Below are 8,448 nucleotides of genomic sequence, written 5' to 3'. Positions count from 1 at the left end.
ACGGCCGGCGCGCACCATTCCCCCGCGCGCGGGGGGGGGGGACGGTGCTCTTCCCTCCGGGCTCCGCCAGAGGGCGCGGCGGGCGCGGCGCCGCGCGCGGGAAGCGGCCCCCCCTCCCCGCGAGGGGGGAAATGGGCGGGTCCGGAGGCGCGTTGGTGGAAAATTCTCGGGTTTGGGGGTTTTTTTTAATTTGTTTTTTTGTTTCTTTTTTTTTTTTATGAGGGATTTGTTTCTTTTGTTTTTTCTTTTTTTTGTTTGTTTTTGTTTTGCTGTGTTTTGGTCGGTTGGTTTTTTTTTTTTTTTCATTACGGGACCCAAAATACTTCATTTCCCCCCCCACACACACACAGCCCAAATCATCCCCCCTGTGCCTCGCACGGGTGATGCTCCCGCTGCAGGTTGGACGCGCCTCAGCTCGGGGATCAGCAAGGGCCAAACCTCACCCACGGAAAGCCCCGAGCACCGAATCCTGCCCTGCACCCCAAGGGGATTCCTGCCAGGAAAACACACCCTGAAAAAACCTTTGCTTTAGGGGGAGAGATCCACAAAATTTGCTACAGCTCACTGAGAGGAATCTTGTTATTTTGGGTGACCGAGAAGTGTCCTGTAACAACATTAAAACATTCTGGTGTGGGTGGAGGACCGAGTTTCCAGCCCTGGGATCCCCGGGATGCTGCCGTGGATCGCTGGCCTGGGAGGGACCCCACCAACCCCATCACCTGCAATTAGGGCCGGGCAGATCCGGGTGGATAAGTGGGAGCCAGGGAATAATCAGGGGCCATTGAGGAGATTAGACAGGGAGCACAAGCTGCCTGGGAAACGCAGCCCAGCTGGCAGGTTCTGTGGTGTTCCATGGGCAGCAGCTCCGGGACACGGAGGAGTGAAAGAAAAGGAAATTGGAGGAGCAGAAATCGAATTAATAACTTGGAGCAGGATAAATGGGAGGATTCACAGATCACAGAATCCATCCTGGAACCCCGAACCACGGGGACAATGTGGGAGCAGATCCCCCTGAGCAGGGTTTGGACCATCTCTGAGAGCAGGGGCAGGACCCAGGGAAGGGCTGGAGCTGTGCCAGGGGAGGTTTAGGTTGGATTTTGGGAAAAGGTTCTTCCCCCAGAGGGTGGTTGGGCACTGACCAGGCTCCCCAGGGCAGTGGGCACGGCCCCAAAGCTGCCAGAGCTCCAGGAGGGTTTGGACAGTGCTCTGAGGGACAGGGTGGGGTTGTTGGGGTGTCTGTGCAGGGCCAGGACCTGGACTGGATGATCCTTGAGGGTCCCTTGCAGCTCAGGATATTCCAAGAGTCTGTGATTTAGTGAGACCTCATAGTTCCAGTGAGGAATTGAGAACCTCTTCCTCCTCCTCACCCCCTTCCCCCAGCAGATGCCGTGGCACTGAGCACTTTGTCATCTCCAAAGCCCTTTGCAGCCATTAACTGGTTAATCCTCACCCCCCCTGTGGAGCAGGTCAGCATCCCCCTGGCCCGGGGATATCCCCAGCTCCAAAGCTGCTCCTTAATTTTGAGTGTTCTCAAACAGAGCTCCCAAAGCCACGGAGGAGTCACTGGCACCAAACGGTTCCGAGCCCCAGTTTCAGACCTGATATCCCTCAGGAGCTGAGGATTCCCGACCCCAGGCTTTGCTGGGATGGAAATTATCACTAATGCCTGGATTAGAGCGTTTCCCAGCAGCTGGTTCTGCCCATTCCACTGAAATGCTGTTGGTGAAGGGCTTGGTGCCACCAGAACACTCCCCCAAGCCTGCTCCAAGTGCAGATGGGGTGCAAGTAATTCCTGCTGGGTGCCAGCAATTCCCTGTCACCCGAGGGAGAGATGCAGGAGCGATGCCACTGCAGCCAGAGCACGCTTCAACCAGGTCCCATTCCCACCTTTTGGGAGGTGAAACCACCAATTCTGTGTTTACAGCCCCGGGGAAGGTCACCAGAGGCAGGGACAGCTCCCTGCTCTGCTCCCAACGGCTTCTCCCGCTGGGGGGGTTTGGAATCACGGCAGGAACGAGAGTTCCTCCTGCTGAAAGTGCTCCAGAGAGCTGATGGACACACTGAAGCTCCTTTCCTACAGCAGGCCCTCACCCAGCTCCGTGGAACGGGACTGCAGAGGGATTTATCTCTTCTTAGAGCTCAAATTATCTGATGTGAGCCGGTGCCAGTAAAAACTGGGATTTCCTGTCCCCAACCTCCCTCTGCTCTGCTGACTTTCCCTTTGCCTCGTTCCCCAGGAGTGATCCAGCTGGATTCAGGGGCATCCCACCCGCTCCTCTGGAGCATCCTCTGGGGCAGGAGCATCCCAGCCCGTGGGGTGGGGCAGGAGGGAGACAAAGGCTGTGACACAGACACCTAAACAGCGAGCAGAGCCTTTCCCAGCCCTCGGAGCCAACGGGACAGGAGGTTTTTGGCACCCGCTGCCTTCAGGAGAGGAAACTCCACCTCGGGGCAGCGCCGAGGGCACCGGGAGCTTGGCTGAGGCCAGGAGGGAATGTTGTGACCACGAGGCAGAGTGTGGCAGCAGCAGCAGGAACACTCAGGAGCCTGGGGCGGCCGTGCTGGCACGGATTGGTGACTCCTGGGTCAGAGCTGGGACCTCCTGCCCGCCAGCCCCGAGGTCTGGGCGCTTCCTCGCAGTTGGGAAGTGCTGCTCCCTCCCCAGTGGTGCTGAAACAAGGAGGGAGTTTCCCTTTTCCTGGTGTTTCACCTCTGTTCCATCCCCACCGGAACGCTTCGGTCCCAGCCCGGTGTGAACACCACGAGCCAGGCAGGGATAAAGTTAATCCCCCTGGTTCTGATGAGGGCCCTGCACAGCAAAGGCTTCACCTGTTACCTGAGCACAGCCTGCCCGAGGGGTCTGAAGCCATTCCTGGGACAGGGATGATGTCCTGTCCCTGTCCAACACAGCTCCACCACCTCTTGGCCCCAGGGTTTTGCCCAGAGGTGCTAAATTTGGTGACCACACCCCTGCTGCCATCCCCGCTGCGAGCCAGGAGCAAATACTCTGAGACAGGGCATAAATCCTGAGCTGGCAGCACCATCCCTGCCCCAGCTCCTGCTCCCTCCTCCCAGACAGCCAGGGAGCCTCCGGCACCGCAGCAGAGCCGTTGGGATTACAGGGTGTTCCCACCACGGGGCTCTGCAGATGCTGCCAGGGCCTCCTTGGTGGCTCCAGCACAAAAAGGGCTCAGCAGGGTGGGTGGAAACATCTGGCTTTGATTCTTCTTTAAAGCCACGACTTTCATTCGGCCACCAAACCACTTCCCTTTCATCTCCCCGGAGGAGCGACCCTGTGGCTCTGCCCTTCCCCTGCCCCTCATCCCGCGGGAAGAAGGTCCCAGAAAATCCAGGGGGGAGATTTCAGAGAGGCAGCAGCTCCCAGCTGACACGTCCCTGCCCTCCTCCTTCCCTGCATTTCCTTTTCAGGTCCCTTCAAGGCACACATTTCTCTGTCAGCCCCCCTCCAAGGGGCTCAGATCCAGTTTAGACCCTTAATTCCCTGGGATGAGAAGCCAACCTTGAGGAATTTGATAGACCTGGCATGTTGTGCTGAGCGGGCCAGAGCGTGCCCTTGGGCTGGAGGGAGAAGCTGTGTCTGTTTGGAAATTCCTTTAGCTGAGGATGCTGAGGGTTTGTGGCTGGGCTGGCAGGCTGGGGAGAGGGCTGGGAAGAGGCCTGGCAGGATCAGAAACACAAGCAGAGGCAGAGGAGTTTCCTCAACAACACTTGGCTGATAATTCTGCTATCAATAAACGATTACCCGAGCTAAGAGATGCTGTTTTGAGCTCTCAGTGTGTTTTTGTGCAGCAGGAGAGGCCTGAAGCAGGAATGTTGGAGGTTGGAGAGATCAGCTGCCATCACATGATCCCTGTAACCACAGCAAAGTTTTATCCAAAGCCAGGGAGACTTTTGGCTCTGCTTCTGGGCCTGAGCTCAGCAGAGACTGTGCCTTGTGTTTTCCCAGCCTTCCATGGATGCTGAAGTGACTGAGTGGCTCTCCAGGCAAAGCTGAGTCCCAGCAGAGTGGGAGAGGTGCCTCAGGAAGCCTCAGGCAGCTCGGAGCCATCGTGGGGGCCGAGCCCAACATGCCAAGCAAACACCCCTGGAGCTGCCAGCCCTGAACAATCCATCTCCTGTGGCAGACTCTGGCTACACCCAAAGCCTTGGCAGTGCTGGGGTGGGGGAAACTGTGGCAATAAGACCAAATAAACCAGCTCTTCCCATCTGCCTCCTGCCCTCCTGCTGCTGCAGCACCGTGCCCTTCGCGCTGCCCCCGGGGAAAAGGATTTACCTTTTTTTTATTTAATCAAATCAAAATAATCCAATAAAAAAAATGGACAAATAATCCATGCAGGGAGCAGCAGGACAGTAACAGGCTCACATGGAGTCACAGCTGCCTGGGAGGAGCAAGGCCCTGCTGTGGGGCTGCCGTGGGACACGGAATCCTTCCACAGCTCAGGTGGGTGTTCTGATACCCGGGATTTTCCCCTCTTGCTGCCCCATATTCCAGCCAGGAAACCCACTGGGTCACCCAGCCCTCGGGAGCTGATCTCCAGTGCTACGTGCAGGAGAGCTGAAGTGTCCCTGTGCCACCTTCCCACCTCTCCATCCAGGTCAGGACTTCCTGGTGGGAGTGAATCACCGGGAGAGAGCGGGAGCAGGAAATGCAGCTGCCAGGCTGACTCAGCGTGGCTCCCTCCTGGACCTTGGACAGCTGGAGCCGGGCAGGACGTTAATCTTTAACTCCACTGAAGCCTCCAGCTTTGCAAAAAGGCCTGGGAGACACCAGCAGAAGGCAGGGACATCCTGCTCTGCAGGAGCTGTGCTGCCCAACGGGTCCCTCGGGGCTGGGTTTGTGCCTGAGAGGCGAGTAAGTCAAAAGGCAAAAAAGTCCAAAGGGCCCCTCGACATCTGATAAGCCCCAGGAAAGAGGTGGAATAAAGGGAATGGCATTAATGAGCTCATCTGGCCAGCCCTGCCCTGCCCTGGGCAGCTCTGGACAGACCCACACCATCAGCAAAGGAAAGCTCACGGGTTGTTTGGGAGATGTTATGGATTATCTCAGCAGTGACCTCCCTTCTCCATCTCTCCTTCCTCTTCCCAAGGTATTTAAATCCATACAGGACTCTCTTGGCCAAGGAGGAGCACACAGTGCCCCAGGGGGAGGGCAGGACCCCAGACTTTAATCCCAGCTCTGGTTACTCAACAGCCAGGCTGGATTCCTGCTCCTCACTTCCCCCTTGTAAAACGGGGATGGTGCTTCCTGAATTCCCAACACTGCCAGAGTCACCTTCCAGGGGCTAATTAGGAAGATCCAAAAATGCTGGATGAGTGGCTGGGAAACACTCCCTTGTCAGAGGACCAGGAGGAACCCTGGCTTTCCTGCTCCACAGCCAGGATGCCAAGGACAGCCAGGAAAGGGCCCAACAGTTCTGCCTCTGTCCCACAGGGAAGAGAGATCCTGCAGGGAATCCATCCATCCCTTCCCTTTGTGGCCTCTGCAATAACCTGACGTGGGCACAAAGGGAAGGGATCCATAACCCTGTTCAGCAGGGGGATCCAATATCCCTCCCAGTCCCTGAGGGCTGAGGGAGAATGGATCTGTAATCCAAGAAGCAGCAGCTCTGGCTGCCTGGGAATGAAAGAGTCACAGAGAGCACTCACCTGGCTAAAGTTACCTGCAGGCAGAGAGGGAAGAGCTCAGCCTGTCCTCTTGGAATGGCTTGGAAACGGTGTGGCTGTGCTGGAGGGAGCTTGGGATTTGTTCATCATGGAATAACAGCAGCTTTTGCTCTGTGAACCTCCAACGTGGAGCTCTACCCGTGCCCAGCCCCAAACTGTACAGCACAGGCACCAAGGAGCTGCAAAAAGAGGCAGATGATGCTTCAGGATGTCCAAACTGCCTGGAAAGGATCTCCTGGTGCCGCTGGAAGACACAACCCTGGAGTCCTGAACTGGATGAGAGCTTAGAAAGGGCTCCAGGACCCGCTAGAGACACTGGGACAGCAACTGAGCTGTGCCAGGGCAGGTTCAGGTGGGACATCAGGGAGAATTTTTTGGTGGAAAGGGCTGTCAGGCCTTGGAAGGGGCTGCCCAGGGAGGTGGTGGGAGGGCTCAAAGCTTCTGCTCCTCAGCCCTAAAGTCCCCACACCTGACCCAGGTGTGCGGTGCCACCTCAGCAAAGGTGCCACAGGAGTTCCAGGATGGTGTTTTCCTGTTGCCCTGGCTCTTGTCACAAAACAGAAACGGGGAATGCACGGACTGACAGAGCATGTTTGGAAATGGAAGTAAAATTCCAGTTTAATCGCTGATTAAACAAACCAGTAGTGCTGTTGGGAGGGGTCACGTGGAGTTCACTGCCTGGGTGGAGACCTCAAAACCAAAAAAAACGCCACGAGGGTGTCCGAGCATTGTCCAGGGGTTTCTCCAGCTGCTGCCTCACCCTTGTCTGCTGCTGCTGGGCCTGGGCTGTGGGAAGCTGGAGAGTCAGAGTGTGCAACACCGAGAGCCAGCCCCAGATGAAACACTGAAAAGGGAGGAGAGAAAACAGAAAGTGTTTCTTTGGATTCTCCCCTCTGGTATAAACCTACCAGCCCGGTTCCATCCTGCAGCTCCAAGGAAAGATGCCATCCCTGGAAAGCACCAGGCCCCACCAACACATTAATAATCACCCCCCCGAGGTTATTTCCCCAGAACAGGCTGTTTATATCTCATTGACTCATCACCTTTCACACAATTCAAAACCTCTCACCAGAGCACCAGAAAACCCGTTTTAGATCAGTGCTGAGCTCAGAGCCCTCAGCTGCACCTCAGGAATGAGATCAGAGCTCAGAGCCCTCAGCTGCAACTGGGGAGTGAGATCACAGCGTTGTCACTGCCAGTTCTCTGAAGCCACCGGCTCCTGGTGCTGGGGCAGCCAAAAAAGGCAACGGGAGGACACTGAAATGAGGCCAAAACCCCAAAATCCTCAGAGCACTGGAGTGCAGTTGTGGTCTCAACTGCTCAGTCTGGAACGTGGTGCCACAGAAGACCACGGAGACAACGTCAAGTTAGAACAGGAGCACATGAATTCACACCCACATGGTTATCAGTGGCCTCTAAAAGGGCTCAGACTCGCCCTTGACATCTCTGGGATGCTCAGGAGAGAAAAATGGGCAGCAGCAGGAGCTGAACTTGGCTTGTTCAGCTGGAGAAGAAACCGAGGGGACACTTGCCAGGGTCTGCAGCTCCTCCTGAGTGGCAGCTCTGTGTGAGCAGGGACAGGAATCCAGCTGGAAGTGTCCTGGTCACCCAACCCAGACAAACAGGTGAGTTCCTGTCCAAGTCCCACATTCAATAGCAGCACATCCAAGTTTATCTGACACGCCCCAGTGCCAGTGTCACACCTGCACCACCCAGACCTGCCTCCAGCCCACCAGGATCCCATCCCTGTGCCATTGCTGGAGCCTGTCATTCTCAGTGTATGGATTCCTGGACTCCAGGCTTTTTCCTGCAGTGACTGGATTTCACATGTCAGTGCTGAGACTGCCATAAAAGTAACACCAGCGTATTAATTTAATTAGTCACTTCCTGTCTTAATGGCCAGAAGATCCTGAGCTGCTCCACAGGCACAGGACAAAGGAACACATATATTTGTCCCAATAATTTGGGGCAGCCCAAAGCGAGCTGTGGGGACAATGTCCACGTCCAACAGGTGCACTGGGGCTGGATAACCAGACACACGCCGTTATTTGCTTTTAACTCGGGAATTTGGTACCTGACACATCAGGAAAAACAACAAGGAAAGAGAAAGAACCAGACACCTAAAGCTGTTCCTGAGAGAACTGCTCAGATAAACTCCCGGAGGAGCCGCAGGGCTGGCTGGGAGCACAGGAACACAGGGATGTTCCCTATCTCAGGAATGCCAAGTGTCCCTTCTGGCTGCTGAACCTCCTTTATCTCGTTTTTCAAACAAACCCCTTTTTTTTGTTTCCCAAACAAACCGAGGCCGTGGGAGGTTCGGAACCCGGAGCTTCCCTCAGACAGCCCTTCCCTCAGACCTCGGGAGCCACGGGAAGGGCTTTGGGGGGGGTCTGACAAGCCCCAACCCCGAGACCCCTCATCCCGCCTTCACTTTGCCAGGCTTGGGAAGCACCTTTGACACCCCCAGCCCACCTGTGTGTGTTGTGTGTGTGAGGGGGGGGTTCGGCCGGGCGACCCTCAGCCCTGGGGAGGCACCTATGGAATCTGCGTCCAGTTCCGGGCTCCTCAGGACAGGAGGGACATGGAGCGGGTCCAGTGGAGGCTGCGAGGGCGATGAAGGGACTGGAGCATCTCCGTGACGAGGAACCCTCAGATCCGCCCCCCCCCCGCTCCCCTCACGGCCCCTCAGAGCCGCCGAGGGCGGGAAACGGGCGGGGGCGGACCCCTGCGAGGGGGCGTGGTTAGGGGCGGTCCGGGGCGTGG

General features: G+C 56.5%; 1 long non-coding RNA gene across 1 annotated transcript; it reads right to left on the bottom strand.

Moving 5' to 3' along the window:
• Nucleotides 1-6,275: 6,275 nt before the first annotated feature.
• LOC135404246 (uncharacterized) lies at nt 6,276-8,413 on the bottom strand. The gene is made up of 2 exons (XR_010425604.1): nt 8,221-8,413; nt 6,276-6,529 (listed from the first exon to the last, which is right to left on the bottom strand). It is a non-coding gene; the product is annotated as an uncharacterized LOC135404246 (long non-coding RNA).
• Nucleotides 8,414-8,448: the final 35 nt, after the last annotated feature.

This window comes from Pseudopipra pipra, chromosome 30 (genome assembly GCF_036250125.1).
Source record: "Pseudopipra pipra isolate bDixPip1 chromosome 30, bDixPip1.hap1, whole genome shotgun sequence".
Lineage (NCBI taxonomy): Eukaryota > Metazoa > Chordata > Aves > Passeriformes > Pipridae > Pseudopipra > Pseudopipra pipra.
The sequence above is the reverse complement of the archived record's forward strand: the minus strand, read 5'-3'. Positions and strand labels throughout refer to the sequence as shown.